This window comes from Pinus tabuliformis, chromosome 7, assembly GCF_031772625.1.
Source record: "Pinus tabuliformis cultivar Carrire ecotype Pingquan chromosome 7, CPIR1, whole genome shotgun sequence".
NCBI classification, from domain to species: Eukaryota; Viridiplantae; Streptophyta; class Pinopsida; order Pinales; family Pinaceae; genus Pinus; species Pinus tabuliformis.
Window position 1 is genome coordinate 881,595,197 of NC_142293.1, and position 16,090 is coordinate 881,611,286.

General features: G+C 36.9%; 1 pseudogene; it reads right to left on the reverse strand.

Annotated features, from left to right (window-relative positions):
- Positions 1 to 1,774: 1,774 nt before the first annotated feature.
- Positions 1,775 to 16,090, reverse strand: part of LOC149250425 (serine/threonine-protein phosphatase PP2A-1 catalytic subunit-like) — a 66,229-nt pseudogene continuing 51,913 nt past the window's right edge.

A 16,090-nucleotide genomic window follows, 5' to 3' on the forward strand; every position in this document is an offset into this window, starting at 1 on the left:
TGCGGATTAGGTTACTAGTTCTTGGATCCCTGGACAAGTTGGGTAGAGGCTGATTTTGTTGGTGTAAGTGATGTATGACCATGTGGTGGAATTAGTGGTTTAGGGTTGATGTGGTTTTTCCTTTAGAAGCCTTGGTTGGGTTTTGCTTGTTTTATTTCATGAGATCCCACATTCGCTAGAATATGGTGTGAAGGTGATTAGTTGAAAGAAAGATTTTGTTCAACCCAATCTATGGTTGGGTGGCACGTGGAAGTCCCTGACTTGGTTTATATTTTCATATGTTAATATGAGGTATTTTCTATTGTGATTTATGACCACATGTACTGATTATGTTGGTAATATTATGGTTGAGTGCCATGATTTCCATGCTGATTATTTGTTGGTTATATCTATGGATCTTGATATGTTTGATGAATATATGAATGATTGATGAATTCATGGACTAACAAGGGTTGTTTCAACTATGTGGAGAGGGAATAAAGCCTTCTTGGTGTCTCTCACACGGATCTCAGACTATTATGATCATATATGCTTTGATGATGAGTAGCTTACATGTTCGCCATATGTTTGATGAAATTCTTGTCAAGGTTAGGCCTGGTTATCTCAATTTTTTTATAAAGTTTTACATGAATGTATTTTTCTTGATGTAATTTATAATTATAAGAAGTTACATGAAGTTTTAGGCAGTGGTTGGAGGTTGAAATGGAATGTAGGTTCAAATCTTGGGACCGCACGCTCCCAATAGAGAAATTTTTGTTTTAGCTACATGGATTCATACTTGTGCATAAAGTTGGAGGCTTCCAACAACATGGAGGACTTGTTTTGGGAGAAGTTGGGGACCTAGGTCATAAGAAAGGGTGTCCAACTTCGGTTTTGGGAACCTAGGGTGGTTACTCAACCTCTAAGTTACCTGTAGCCCCTATAGAATGTTTTAAGATGCTAATTTCTCTTCCATGGTCGGACCGACTTATTTAATGGAACCTAGGAGATCGTGTCATGTCATAGTAGCTTCTCCGCTCATGTTTACCCTTGCAAGCTGTGAAATTGGGTAAATGGGGGAAGGATGGCTACAGTCCCATTGCTAGCAACACCGCTTCTGGTTCTAGGGTTAAAAGAGAAACAAGAGAGAAGGCTTAGAACTAGAGTAAATAGCTGGGAGCTAGGGCAATAGATTAAAATTGATTAATATAGATAAGAAGCCATTGCTGATAAAGGCTAATCAACTATGATCTCCTTCAATGATACTGTGGAATAATGTCTCTTTCCCAAACAATAAAGCATCAGATTAGAACTAACATCTCAAGTTAAGGATACCTGGTCCATGGGTACTAAAGAAGAAAATTTATCTATCCCTTTAGTTATTGTATCCAACCTAGTGAAACATAATATTTGTGGTCATTTTTACAAATGGAACTTTTATCTATTTGCATTTTTTCTCTTCCCTGCACTTTACTTTATCCCAAACACATTATGTTGGGACAAAAATAGGTTCTATCCTTATCAGAATAGAAGGGAAAGTAGTCATTTTCCATTTTCTACCAAAAAGTGGGAATTCTAAACTCTCGATAACAAACTTTCCTTATACAAAAGTTAGGGCTTTTTTTGGTTTATTGTTTCTTTGATTTCTCTGTAATTGCACAGAGAAGGTAGACATGTTTTCCCTTTTCTAATAACCAGCAAAAAGTAAAAATAAACTTTGACAAACGAATGCTCTAGAATTTCAGTATATGTTTCCTGCATTTAGAACATTACAAGACACATGAAAACCTTACACTTATGTAAATAAAAAATACAAAAACTACTCAAGTGTCTTGCGTGTCATATCAGGTTCAATTTTCCTAGGTGTTCACTCAAATTCAAAGAAATTTTTCTCCATAGTCTCACTAATCTCCATTATAGCTGCCATATTACGACACCTATAGAAATAATTCAGTGTGCTGAAAATTGTAAACCATTGTTACTATGACACCAATTAAAACACTGGATAATGAGTCATTGAATTAGGTTGCTATGTCCTAACCAAAAGTATATCTAGATCCTATAAGTGAAATACTACACCCACATCGATCATCTGGGTCTAACCATAGTAGATGATACATAGGCCCATCATGTGGTTCTTCTTGAATTCAATCCATGGCTCTTATATTATTTAGCCTGTCCAGTGAGGGTGAGAGGAAGAATATTTGGATTTTAATGAGTGATATTAGGGGAAGTTAATCAAACTTATCTATAAAATAGTTCCACATAATTGAATTCATATACTTTCTTAAGAACTCATCGTAAAATCCATACACTTAAGTAATTTTCCTGCTTTCATGTTTTCCTTGTAGTATGGTAATTATATCCCTGTAGCACACTTTCAAATAAAACAACAATGACATGGTATCGACAGAGTAGTTTCCATGATCAACATAATCTCGCATGAATATATAGTTGGTGTCAAAATTCATGGCACCGATGCGAAAGAGCTCTATTAGACCATGGAACTAATTGTGGATGTCTATGAAAATAGTAATGGTACATTTCACTAGCTAGACATTCCATTCTTCCACTAAAATAACTCTTGTCCGATCATAGAGGACCTTTACCTCCTGGTCTAAAAGTGTCTTGAATTACAATATTTGTTCTATCTAGCTATCTAAATCCCAATATGAAGCATATCTGATTCTATAATTCATGGATCCAATCAAATCCAACAATTCTAAGATAAGTAGAAAACCAAATTGACCCTGCAACGCAAAATCGCAACCACCTGACAACTCCCTATCTTCTAGCAGTTGATATTTTGGATCACTTTTTGTGTACACCCATTGTGTTTCAATGCATCTTCATAGACATGCAATTTTATGGTATTGATAACTCACCTATTTTTAGCTGCTCAAATTTAGAAGTGCTCGGAAACATCTAGTGGGTACCCAAGACAAATATAGATTATTTAAACTTGTCGATGAGATGCAAAGAGCTTGGTCATATACCCTTCTTCTCTTCCTATAAATCAAAATCTTCTTTCAGAAAACATCTCACTAGACATCCCTATTGTTTCTCTCATATGAAGATCATACACTACAAATTAAGCCTCCATAGATATAACCATATGAAACCACAAATATGAGATTCTCGCATGTCCTTCAAACAAGGAGTAATAATGATCTCCTCGATGCATTTTTCTAGAATAAATCATATCGTATTCTTTGTCTAGTAGGAGGCATGTAAAGGCGAGATACACTAGTTGAATGGAAGGAAGTCCATTCTTTGAGTGGGAGCTTGAAGGAAGGGAATGGATGTGGAAATGTGATAAATTATCTTGATGGTTTGTGGAACAAGAGATGATCCATGTTAAGAAGTGGTAAATCAAGAGGTAATAGTTACAACAATTTCATCCAATAATGCTCAGTAAGTAAACATGTCTTAACTACGTGATATATATATATATATATATATATATATATATATATATATATATATATATATATATATATATATATATATATATATATGGTTCGATCCCAAAAACATAACTGTACTGGTGAAATATGACAAATATTTGAGCTCTCAGCATCATAAGTATCAACATGGGTGTTCCCATGATCTGCTGGTTGTACTGGTCAGAACAATTCCTGAACTATTGGTTTTCAATGGATATATGGAAAGTAGGCATGGATTTAGAGGATAAAGTTGATTAAAATGGTTTGGTAAGGTCTATTGAGATAGAGAAAGTGGCGAGAAGGCTAATGAAAGGACATGAAGGAGGGAAATTAAGGAAGAATGTTTCTAAAATCAAGGAAGTTTAACAATGTGACCATTGAAATAGTTTTCATTTCAAACCATCATACTCCAATAGGAGGATCAGACAGTTCAGTGGCTTCATCCACTAAGAGAATCCCTAAAATAATTTTTCTATTTTTCTAATACCTTGACTCTAAGTCATTTGAATACTATACATTTATTTAAAAGATCATATTTTGTTTCTTCTCATTTCATGTATTGTGTATCACCCAACTAAAATTCATAAGGTGAAATCTAAATTTTGAATTAGTTGTGAGAAAGTATACATGACGAACATGTTTTTGAGACCATAGTTCTAAATTCTACAACAAGATGTAACAAAGTGTATATTTTCCTGTCGATTCAGCAACTCATCTAATGTACTAAAACATAAGACAAGAATCTAATCTACCCTCAATAGAAGAAACCAATAGATCGATGAAAAAAATAATAAGCAAGATGAAGATAATAAATGGTACATAACACAATATTTCTTTGGGGAAGGCCACTGCTCACAACCCTGACTATCTGTATTGCATTAATCAGAGGACCTGAGAAGAAAATACAAAGCTTGTTCTCACTAGAAAAATTCCTACACAAGTGTGATCAACTGTCTCTTATCACAAGCTATCTCAATCCAACACTTAGCCTGTTGTGCTACTCTCGAAGCCCCTACTTCCTTGCACTCTTGGTGAAATAATTTGGTTGAATATAATATTCTTTTCTCAACCTGCACAAGTATTTCCTATCCACTTCCTGATGATTTCTTTTAGCCAATACTTAGAAAAATGCCTAGCCTTTAAGATTATATTTCCTTGTGCAATTCATAGAGTAATTAGACTTTATTTAATGAGGAAATAGCTCTTTTATAACTGCGCAATCTAAAACTAGGTCCTCAACTAATTGCATGCACCATCTGTACAACTCAGAAAATTATACAACTGATAGTACACTCTCCCTACACTCTAGTCTCAACTAGGCCCTCCTCTGACCTGACATGCATGATTTATTATTTAGTGAATCTTCAGTTCGCTGATGTGGCACTGAGGATGCACTAGTGCACCAACTCACTACTAGACCTCTACTAGTTCCTCCAATAGTTAGAACTAGTTTAACTGATATAACTTAGTTGAACCGAGTTATCTAATTACAACTCCAATAAAATCAATCTTGACCCCTAAAACTTAGGGATCGGACTTACGTGACTCGAGATAAACTACCAACTCAAAATTCCTAAGTTAACTTAGTCAACTTAACTTAGTTAACTATTACAAGTTGCTACGAGAATAGAATTACAAATTAATTGACAATTTAATTCAAGGACAAATTAAATTGGAATTTCTACATGTTATTTTTAACCATGGGGGCTTCACTTAATGCACCTATGACATATCATGTGCATTCATCGAATATGAAACAATACCTCTAATTTGACTACATATTGGAAAATACCTCTAAAAATCACATTATTTAACCCCCTACCAATATGAACCCAATACACCTCCCCAATTTAAAAACCCCCTACTTTCACTAGATATTGTAAGTATCCATTTTTTCATTAACATTCTTTATACCCCTTTATATTTGTTCATTAACTTTGAACTCCATTTTTTATACTTTCCAATATAAAAACCTGTTACCCCCTATATATCCCCAATATATTAAGTCAAATTTTCCTCAATATATATCCCCCAATATGAGCCCACGTGGTATGGTATTGCTCTGCCAGTGAATCCCCCATGTTCTTAAAATTTATTGTTTCTATTTTCAACACTCCTTCCAAAAAGAAAGGAATTCAACTCTATCATGATCCTAAACCTTTGGAATGTTCTACATGCAACACTTCTCTCTAGTGTTGTTGCTACAAGAAAAAAATAAAATAATAAATAAAAAATCCAACCTGAATCGGTATGATGCATCAATCATCAAAATATCTTACTTCCGTTAGCTCTGCCTCTGTCGATTAAAAAATTTGGGCTTCTACTGATTCTTCCTTTCTGCACTATTTTCAACTCAGCTCTATGCTTTCCAGTATCTAACTATGCTTGCCTTTGTCACTTTGATCTCTGAGTGCATCATCTGCCACTGGTCCATGCGGCTATTATATATTGTGGGTTCACATAGTAGTGTATGATCCAATAGATAAAACTTCTCAATGGACCCTGCACAAATTTCTTCCCTCTTGGGACTATCACTTCGCATCACCCCACCTCTCACCTGGAGGTATGACTGCATGTTCTCCCTCTACCCACTTGGCTCGAAATTCCCCCCTACTGGAGGTCTCTGCTTGAGTGGATGCCTCCACTCGTTCTCCTCGTTGCTTCTCCAATTATGGCTGCTCCAAAACTTTTTGAGACTAATTTTGAGGTTTGTTCTTCTCTTCTTGAGTGGATCTCTCCACTCAGTAACCTCTATGCTTCTCCAGTTGTGGTTGCTCCACAATTTTTTGAGTTTGTTTATGAGGTTGCATGTCGAGAGGTAATTCATGTTCCCTCTCAACCACCAAGTCTCTAAAATTTTCCTTGCTCTTCAAGGCTCTGCATGCATCTTGTACCTCAAGAGCATACAAGTTCTTGGCTCGCACACCAATTAGTTTCGTTTGTCCTACCGTCAGAAAATTTTATGAAAAATAGTGTTGATTTTAAATCAACAATATCTCCCTCATCCGAACATCGATTCAGACGTTTTTTTTTTGAATTTGGGTATTGTTTTACAAGGAATCTAGGTCTACTATTTTTTTTTTTTATTTCCACAAAAAATTTCATATCTTCTCTTCGAACTCACCACCCAAAAATTCCTACTCTAATACCATGTAGATTTTTACTATGGATTCAACATGTCATGTAATGTTCTAAAACACAATACAAGAATACACTCTACTCTCAACAACGGAAAGCAAGATATATATGAAAACAATAATCACTAAGAGAAAGATAATCAATGGCACATAACACAATATTTGTCTACGGAAAGACACTACTCAAAACCCCGACTATCTATATTGAATTAATTAGAGGATATGAGAAGTAAATACAAAGTTTGTTCTTTGTATAACAAGTCCTACACAAGTATTATCAACTCTCTTCTCACAAGCTAGCTCAAGCCAACACTTATCCTATTCAACCTTGAGATCAACTTGCACAAGGATTTCCTATCCTCTACCTGATGATTTCCTTTGGCCAATACTTAGCCAAATTCCTAGCCTTCAAGATTCTATTTCCTTGTTCAATTCCTAGAGGAATTAAGCTCTATTTAATGAGGAAATCATTCTTCCATAACCATGTAATCCAAAACTAGGTCCTCAACTAATTGCATGCACCATCTGTACACTCTCCCTGTGATGTTGTCCTCTGAGATAATTCTAGGTTAAGTAATTGTGCGAGAGAATATAAAATGTTTTGTTGCTTTAATTTTTTTTGGATATGTTATGAGTAGATTAAGGCAGGTGCTTAAACCTTATTAATACTAAATATTTAGAAAGGGTTGATTCCTTACCTCTGAATAGTAATTTCATTTAAACGTGTGTGGAAAGGTAGAGATGTAAGAGGCTATGATATCCTAAATATCCAAACTGAATTTTTAGTTAATCGTAAGAAAGAATGCAAGTAAACAATGTTTACAAACCAACAAAATATATTTAATCTTATGAAGTTGATTGACAATTTATAAATGTAGAGGAGCTTATAAAGAAAAACAGTCCAATAAACCAATCTCTAAAATAGATTATAAGTTCAGAGGGGATTTAAGATAGACTAATATTCAATTTTCTCTACCCTAGTTTTCATCATAAAAACATAAATACATGTAGAACAACAAAATGAAGTAAAAACATAAGAAAAACTCACAAAATAACAGGTTGTTTGAAGCAAATATAGAATCCTTTCATTAATATGAAGCAATTTCAATTTGATACAATTATTCTTTAGAAAAATAATCCAAGGGTAAAACCCTTAATACATCGAATTGCTACTTATTTATACAAAAATATTTGGATTCTAGAACCATCTAACTAATTTAAAAAATGTAGGAATGCTTAAAATGTTGAGGTTGCTAGCACTAGCTTCAAGGAAATTGTTTGATGACTCAGCCCCAAAATGTGTTGTCTTACTCTCTGTTTGTAAGAGATTAAAAAAACTTTTAGTCGATGGTATCACACAACTAATCCCGCCTTTCATCATTGGGTATAGAAAGATTTATTAGCTTTCTATAAACTTCATCTACTTATGTATATTTCCTAAAAGTTGTTTTGGTCATGAAAATGTTCTTGCTTTCATGTTTGATCATTAAATGAAACTCCAAAGCTTCTATGAACTCCTTACATGTGACTGTCCTTTGATACCCAAACACTTGGATTTGTCTATTGCAATAGTGTAAAGTTTATTACAGTAATATTCCAAGTTTATTAATTTTTCATTGGGTGCTACTAACCCTAGCAATCCTCTTTGATTGAGAAAGTTAAATTTTATATGAAATCTCTAGAGAAAATTTTCCAGAGTTTCACACTTAGTCACCAACTTAGTCATTAAATTCGTTTTCTACAAGACCTTCTTGATGTGTAGGATGGTCTCTCTCCTATCTGCAATCTGGACCTATTCTAACTCTAATCTAGTCTTAGAATTCAACAATTTGATCATGGATGTAGCCTTATCTAGTTTTTGTCCAAGTGTTGTTCTAACTTGTTCAATGGTTTTTTTTTCAATTGTCAATTAACTCTTCTTGTTAAAAAATAATTTGAATGGATGGCCAAATCTCAGTTATGGCATGATTTATATCCAGTCAAATACTTTCCTTGGCTTGGGCCAAGGTGTGAGCCATTAATGACTGATTTTCTAATTGATCAATCTTCTTGGCAAGTTGGTGAGATTTCTACACCTCCTCCACCAAGACAGTGTCATTTTTTATGTTATGTGCTTCTATATTATTTAGTTTTTGCTACAGCTTATCATTTTCTTATCTTTGAAGAGACAGTGTTAAAATTGGCAACTAGGGCCAAAATCCATGTGGGTCATCTTATTTATGAATGTAGATATTTTTCTTGTACTCCTCTCATCGAGAGGTGTAGGATTGATCTAAATATCATCTTATTCTGATAAGTATTCATGGAGATATGAATTTATTTGTGTTATGAGACAATTTGTCAAGGTTGGCTAGCAACCAAATAACTCCCACTTGTGCTCAAAATTTTAGTATAAAAGGAGGTGGCTTGATAGTCATTTTGACACACACTTTACTCTTCATTTCGCTCCACTTGCTTTGGGTTTTAGTGGTAAGAGAAATCTAAGAGGATGAAGCCCTAAACATAGGTGTAGAAGGAGGCCCTAGCCGCTTTCATAACAAAGCCTAGCTATAGGTCTTGTGAAGGTTTGGTCGCAGTTCAAAGGGATATCTATCCACTATTTAGGGGATCTTCAATACACAACAAGGTATCCCTAATCTTGGAGCCCTATCCATAGACTTAACGAAGGGTTATAACCTAGCTTTGGAGACATAGCTCTTGTAATAACATGCCCTAGCCATAGTATACTCATAGATAAACATAGTCGTGATGCCCTATCCATATACACTATTATGGAAGGGTTTCTAGTCATGGAGGACATCCCTTAGATGTAACAAAGAGGCTACCACAACGAGGAAGTTTGGGGACTATGCTAAGTGCTCATGGAAGGATATATGAGCTATTGTTTTAGGGTAACCAAAGTGCTAGTTGGAGGGTCAATGGTCTATTCTTGAAGGTCGAGACAGAGAGGATAAGTTTCAGGGCTGTTTGAGGTGGTTCTTGGGTGGAGAAACCTTGGGAGAGGCAACATATATTGTTGTGCTTAGGCCGCAGGCCCTAGCTCACAATTGAAGGGCAGCATAGGATATATTGGGGGTTGTGCATGCCCAGAACAACATCAAGTCAGGTGAGCATCTCTCCTACTATAGGCCACAACCAAGGAGGGCTATCTAGGTGACTATTTAGGGGCTTCCAATACGCCCTAACTAGTCATAGTCACAACAACTATATTGCAGACCTGAAACTGTAGGAAGACATAGTGATAGTGTAGTAAGATGCATGGGCAACATGATGCAATAAGGTACATAAAGAAGCATGATAAATGCAGTGATTTTTGTAGGCAACATGGATGCTATATAGTGCAACACATTGGTAATGATGAGCATGATGTGAATATTGCAACAACAAAATGTATTGAAGCAACAAGTTGAAGTGATGATACATTGAAGTATACATTGAACATAGTGATGGGGACAATCATGATTAGTGAAGCATGATGGCATGCAACATAGTGATGATGGGTGCGGCATGGTGCAACATAGTGAAGTGCAGCATGATGGTTAGGTGTAGCACAATGATAGTTATAGCATGATGATGGAGTCACCTTGGAGAATGAGTTGAAGCAGCATGTATTCAACAAGGTTCAACTACCTCATGTATAATCTTCTTAGAGATGATCACTTCCCTTATTATCACAATTCAAAATTTTGGTTTATGATGTATATGTATTATCTCTCTCTCTCTGGTATTGAAGAACATATACGAAGAATTGATCAAGGGTTTCCCCATGTTGGGGTTTTCCCTGGCTAGTGACACATCATGTGTCCTCTTGTATTGGCTTGTATTCTCTGATTTATGTTTATGTTCTATATGCAATTTACTATTATGCTCATGTGAGTGCTAATATGGAAATGATATTAAGGTAATTGGAAAAATTAAAATAAATTGATATAAGCATAGAACATACCTAAAATTAACATGGCATCAGAGCTGAGGTGAAGACAAAGACTAAGTAAGAGTGAAAGAGCAATCATCCAAGACATTTAGAAAGGACAAAAGGATCAATGGATTCCTCATCCTTCCACAAATTCACCAAGGGTGGCGTAGTGGAAGCATCTGATAACCTACCTAAAGTTCACTTCAATGGGAAGTACAGATCTAAGGGTGGAAGGAAAGGCAGATGCCTTGCTTGCAATAAGTTCAGTGATTATGTGAATAAGTGTATGAATGGTAGGGACGCATCAATTGATGATGATAACAATTATTTGAGGGACATCTTCAATGATTGAAGGAATGCAGGTCATCAAGGAAATGGCCAACTCCTCAAAGAAAGCAAGGAAACCCATGTATGAAGAATCAAATGTTGTTAACCCTCTCCTCCAGTCTCTTTGGGAATATGGCTTATTGATTATAGTGCTTCAAGGCACTTCATTAGATAGAATGGTGCTCTCTCTAATTTGGTAGAGATGGAAATAATCATGGATATTATACTTGGAGTCAATGTCACCTATCCCAGAAAGGGTGTAGGGAATGTTACCCGTCAATTGAATAAGGGTAGCTCGATTCATTTAAACGAATCTCTTTATGTCCCTGATCGCAAGAAGAACCTAGTGTCCATTTCAGAAATGGAAGTTAAAGGTTTCACGGTGGCATTGATCGATGGAAAGGTACATGTTAGAAAATGGAATTCCAAAGATGATTTTATTCAGGGTTGGCAATTTGAATCAAGTTGCAGGAAGTCCATTGGGGACCATGTTAGTTGACACATCTCTCTGAACGTCTTCTTATTATGGGACCCTACCCAATGTGAATCAAATGGTGATAGGGGTGCCTAAATTCAAGAAGAGAATGAAGGTACATATCCGAGATGTACCGAAGGAAAATCCTACAAAGGGGCCATTCCCCTCATGTAGCAAGTCCAGAGGTTTGGAACAACCCATGGGATTTGAGATTCATGATCAGGAATCTCATGTATGTAGGTTGAAGAAATTTCTCTCTATTTTAGACCTAATACCTCGAATTGATAGTTGTATGATGAAGCTGAGATTCACTAGGAGTGAAGCCAGTCCAAACATTTGCTTGAAGGTTGTGGATGATAGACCTCTCATACTGGCACCTTATGAGGATGACCTCTTTCTGACAGGTGTAGACCCTCTCATTTGCAAAAGTAATAGGGAGTTGGATTCTAGATTTGGAATGGTAAACTGCTAGCCCATGACTACCTCGATGGAGCTTAACTTTTAGAAGGTATGTGGTAGTGATGGCAGACCTAATTTGGTAAATGCCTCTGAGTTTCATAAACTCATTCTAGCATTGATGTTCTTGGTGAACTCCCATCTGGATATATGTTGTAGTTAGCATGTTGATCTCATACATGGTTGAGCCTCACTAAATTGGTGCTAAGAATATTCTGAGATATCTTCGAGGAACAATCTCTCATGCATTGAGATACACTGCTGGAAATGTGAAGCTGCATGATTATTTGAATGCTGACTAGGTAGGAAGTGTGGAGGATCATAAGAGCACTTCTGGGTGCTGGTTCTTCTTTGATATCATGTATGAGTAGGAAGTAGAAGACAATTGCTTTGAGCACCATTGAGACCGAATACATAGCTATGAGTATGACCTCATGTGAAGCTGCCTGGTTGAGGAAGCTCTTCAGTGAGCTATTTGTACACATGATGGATACCACCGTGATCTTCTGCGTCAACTAGAGGGGGATTTGATTATTGAGGAATACCATGTTCTATGATCGCTCCAAGTATATATACATTAGGTACCACTTTATCTAGGATATGGTACATCAATAAGCAAGAAGGCTTCATCACATTGGGACTGATGTGTAGGTTGCCGACATTCTGTCGAAGCCCCTAAGAAAGGTAAAATTTGTGAATTTACAAGAATGACTAAGAGTAGTGGAGAGACTCTCTCCTAAGGGTCCTATATGATATGTATATTGAGCTCTGGGAGCTCCGGGGGGGCTTGGGGGTACATCGTGGAGTGATGAGTAACCATAGAGTGAGTGGTCTAGCCTTCCCCTACTGGTTTTCATGTAGGTAGGATGAGTGGTTCACCCTTCTCCTACCAAGACACAATCATAGCGTGAGTGGTCAAGCCTTCCCCTGGTGATTTGTTGTGTACAGGGTGAGTGGTTCAGCCTTCCCGTGGGATACCCCTTATGACATGTAGGCAAGATGAGTGGTTCATCCTTCTCTTGCTGAGACATCCTATCCATGTAGTTTGGGACTCATGTTAAGTACCTCTAATCTAGAAAATAAGCAGGTAAATGAGGATAGGGACCATAGTAGTACTGATGGAAGCATTGTGTTACTACCGTACTCCCTATGCTAGGATGATATTGGTCTGGGATCAATGAAACTGACTTCAGGTCAGTATTAGTGGTTTGAGACAATGCCATATGATATTGAAATGGGATCAATGAAACCGAATTCGGGTGAGTATGAGTGGTTTGAGACACTCTCTTTTGATATTGATCTAGGATCAATGAAACTAAATTCAAGTCAGTAAGAGTAATATAAATCACTCTCTTTTGGAACTGATCCGGGATCAGTAACACTGGTATGACACACTCTCTTCATATGGGACTGAATTTGGGTCAGTAGAGAATGGTATGAGACATTCTTGACCAATTCATCTTCGTAATGGTTTAGCAAAGCAATGCAGTGCAGAGAAATGATGGAAGAGATAGTACAATCTCACAGATGGATCAGCAGATGGAGTTCTCCCTTATTGAGAGGGAGTGTTAAAATTGGCAACTAGGGCCAAACTCCATGTGGGTCATATTATTTATGACAACTCATATTTTTCTTGGACTCCTCTCATCGAGAGGTCTAAGATTGATCTAAATATCATCCGATTCCAATAAGTATTCATAGAGATATGAATTTATTTGTGTGATGGGACAATTCATCAAGATCGACCAACAACCAAATAATCCCTACTTGTGTTCAACCTTTTACTATAAGAGGAGGTGGCTTGATATTCATTTGGACACACACTTCACTCTTGACTTCTCTCCATTTGTTTTGGGTTTTAGTGGCAAGAGAAATATAAGTGGATGAAGCCCTAAGCACAGGCCTAGAAGGAGACCCTATTCACCGCAAAAGAAGGAGGCCCTAGCTGCTGTCATAATGAAGCCTAGCTGTAGGTCTTGTGAAGGTTTGGCTGGAGTTGAAAGGGAGATCTATCCACTATTTAGGGGAGCTTCAATACGCAGCAAGGTGGCCCTATTCTTGGAGCCCTAGTGCAAATCTAAGGAAGGGTTATAACCTACTTTTGGAGGAGCTACAACTGTTGTAATAAGGTACCCTAGCCGTAGTATACTCATAGATAAACATAGTCATGATTCCCTAACCCTATACGCTTTTATGAAAGGATTTCTACTCATGGAGGACAACCCTTAGATGCCGAAACGAAGCTACCATAGCGATGTAACTTGGGGACTCTGTTAAGTTCTCATGGAAGGATATATGAGCTACTGATTTAGGGTAACAAAAGTGCTAGATGGAGGGTCAAGGGTCTGTTCTTGAAGGCGGAGATAGGGAGGATAAGTTTCAGGGCTATTTGAGTTGGTTCTTGGGTGGATAATCCTTGGGAGAGGCAATGTAGATTGTTGTGGTTAGGATGCAGGCCCTACCTCACTGTTGAAGGGCAGTGTAGGATATAGTGAGGGTTGTTCATGCCCAGAACAACATCAAGTCAGGTGAGCATATCTCCTAGTATAGGATGCAACCAAGGAGGTTTGTTTGGGTGACTGTTTAGGGGCTTCAAATATGACCTAACCAATCACATTCACAACAACTATGATGCAGACTTGAAATGGAAGTAAGACATAGTGATAGTGTAGTAAGATGCATGGGAAACATGATGCCGTAAGGTGCATAAAGAAGCATGATAAATGCAATGATTGTTGTAGGAAACATGGATGTTGTACAGTGCAACAGATTGGTAATAATGAGCATGATGTGAATAGTGCAACAAAAAAAGGTATTGAAGCAGCATGTTGAAGTGATGATACATTGCAGTATAAATTAAGCGCAGTGATGGGTACAATCATGATTAGTGAAGCATGATGAGATGCAACATAGTGATGATGGGTGCAACATAGTGAGGTGCAACATGCTGATGAGGTGCAACACAATGATAGGTCCAGCATGGTGATGGAGTAACCTTGGAGAATCAGTTGAGGCAGCATGTCTTCAACTGAGTTCATCTACCTCATGTATTATCTTCTTAGAGATGATCACTGCTCTTATTATGACAAGTCAAAATGTTGACTTCTGATGTATATGCACTATCTCTCTCTCTCTCTCTCTCTCTCTCTCTCTCTCTCTCTCTCTCTCTCTCTGTTGAACTATTGAAGACCATATAAGAAGAATTGATCAAGGGTTTCCCCACATTGGGGTTTGTCCCTGGCTAGCGGCACATCTTGTGTCTTGTGTTAGCTTGTCTTATGTGATTTATGTTTATGCTCTATTTGTAATTTACTACTATGTTGATGTGATTACTAATCTTGAAATTATATTGAGCTAATTGGAAAATTTGAAATAAATTTCTCTAAGCATAGAACATACCTAAAATTAATAGACAGGTCCTGCATAAATTTGTTCAAATCATCTGGTACTGATGTAGAATCCCCTGCTGTCCCTGCAACTATAATTGTTAATGTTGTTACTGGAGCTATAAACAACTATGCAACCTCTTCTTTTTCCTTAAGTAACGTCTCTATCTATTCCCCCATTTCCTTTATCTGTACATTTTGGCGAACGATCAATTTGAGCATGTCTCCTCTATGTTTCTCACTTTCATCTTTTTGTTTGTGGATCTTGTGTATAAGGTAACTTCAAATGTTTCCTGAGTGCTACTAGCTCTGCATTCTTTCTCTTGAGGATCTACTCCACTGCTTTGACATTGCAAAGGTCATAACCCAGCTTGATCACCAAATCTTCCAATGTTTTGATTTTAGTGTCCTTTGCTAATGAATAAATTTTCTCCAATTTTAATTGTGTCTCGACATTAGTGATAGATGTCCTAACTTTTAAAGTGTCATAACAATATTTGTCATTATGGAGAAAATCATTTCTCCATATTGTCAATGCATATCCATTTGATCAATGGGATGTATTTTCTTTGCATCAAATGAGAATATAGTCTTCTTATAGTCTTAAGGGGTTTTTGGAAATGGTACATGAGCCTATAAGAATTCCATTTGCATCATTCCTTTACCACTATCAAATGTTGTTAACAACCTATGCTGGAAGGTAGAAGTTTTCTTCCAAAACTAAGCATAGGTTTTGGCTTTGAGTGTTTCATTTTTCTGCTTAATTTCCAAAAACATACTGAAGATGTTGGGATCATCATGTTCACCCAATTCTATTGACTTTGATTTTTCTAAAGGATTCCATGAGGCCGAGGAGGATGGGGTATCAGGGAAGCGCTCCACTAACCTTGTGGGAACCTGTGAACCAATCATAACATTAGTTTCTTATTCTTTCTCATTCCTAATGTTGACATCTTTGAGATGTGTCC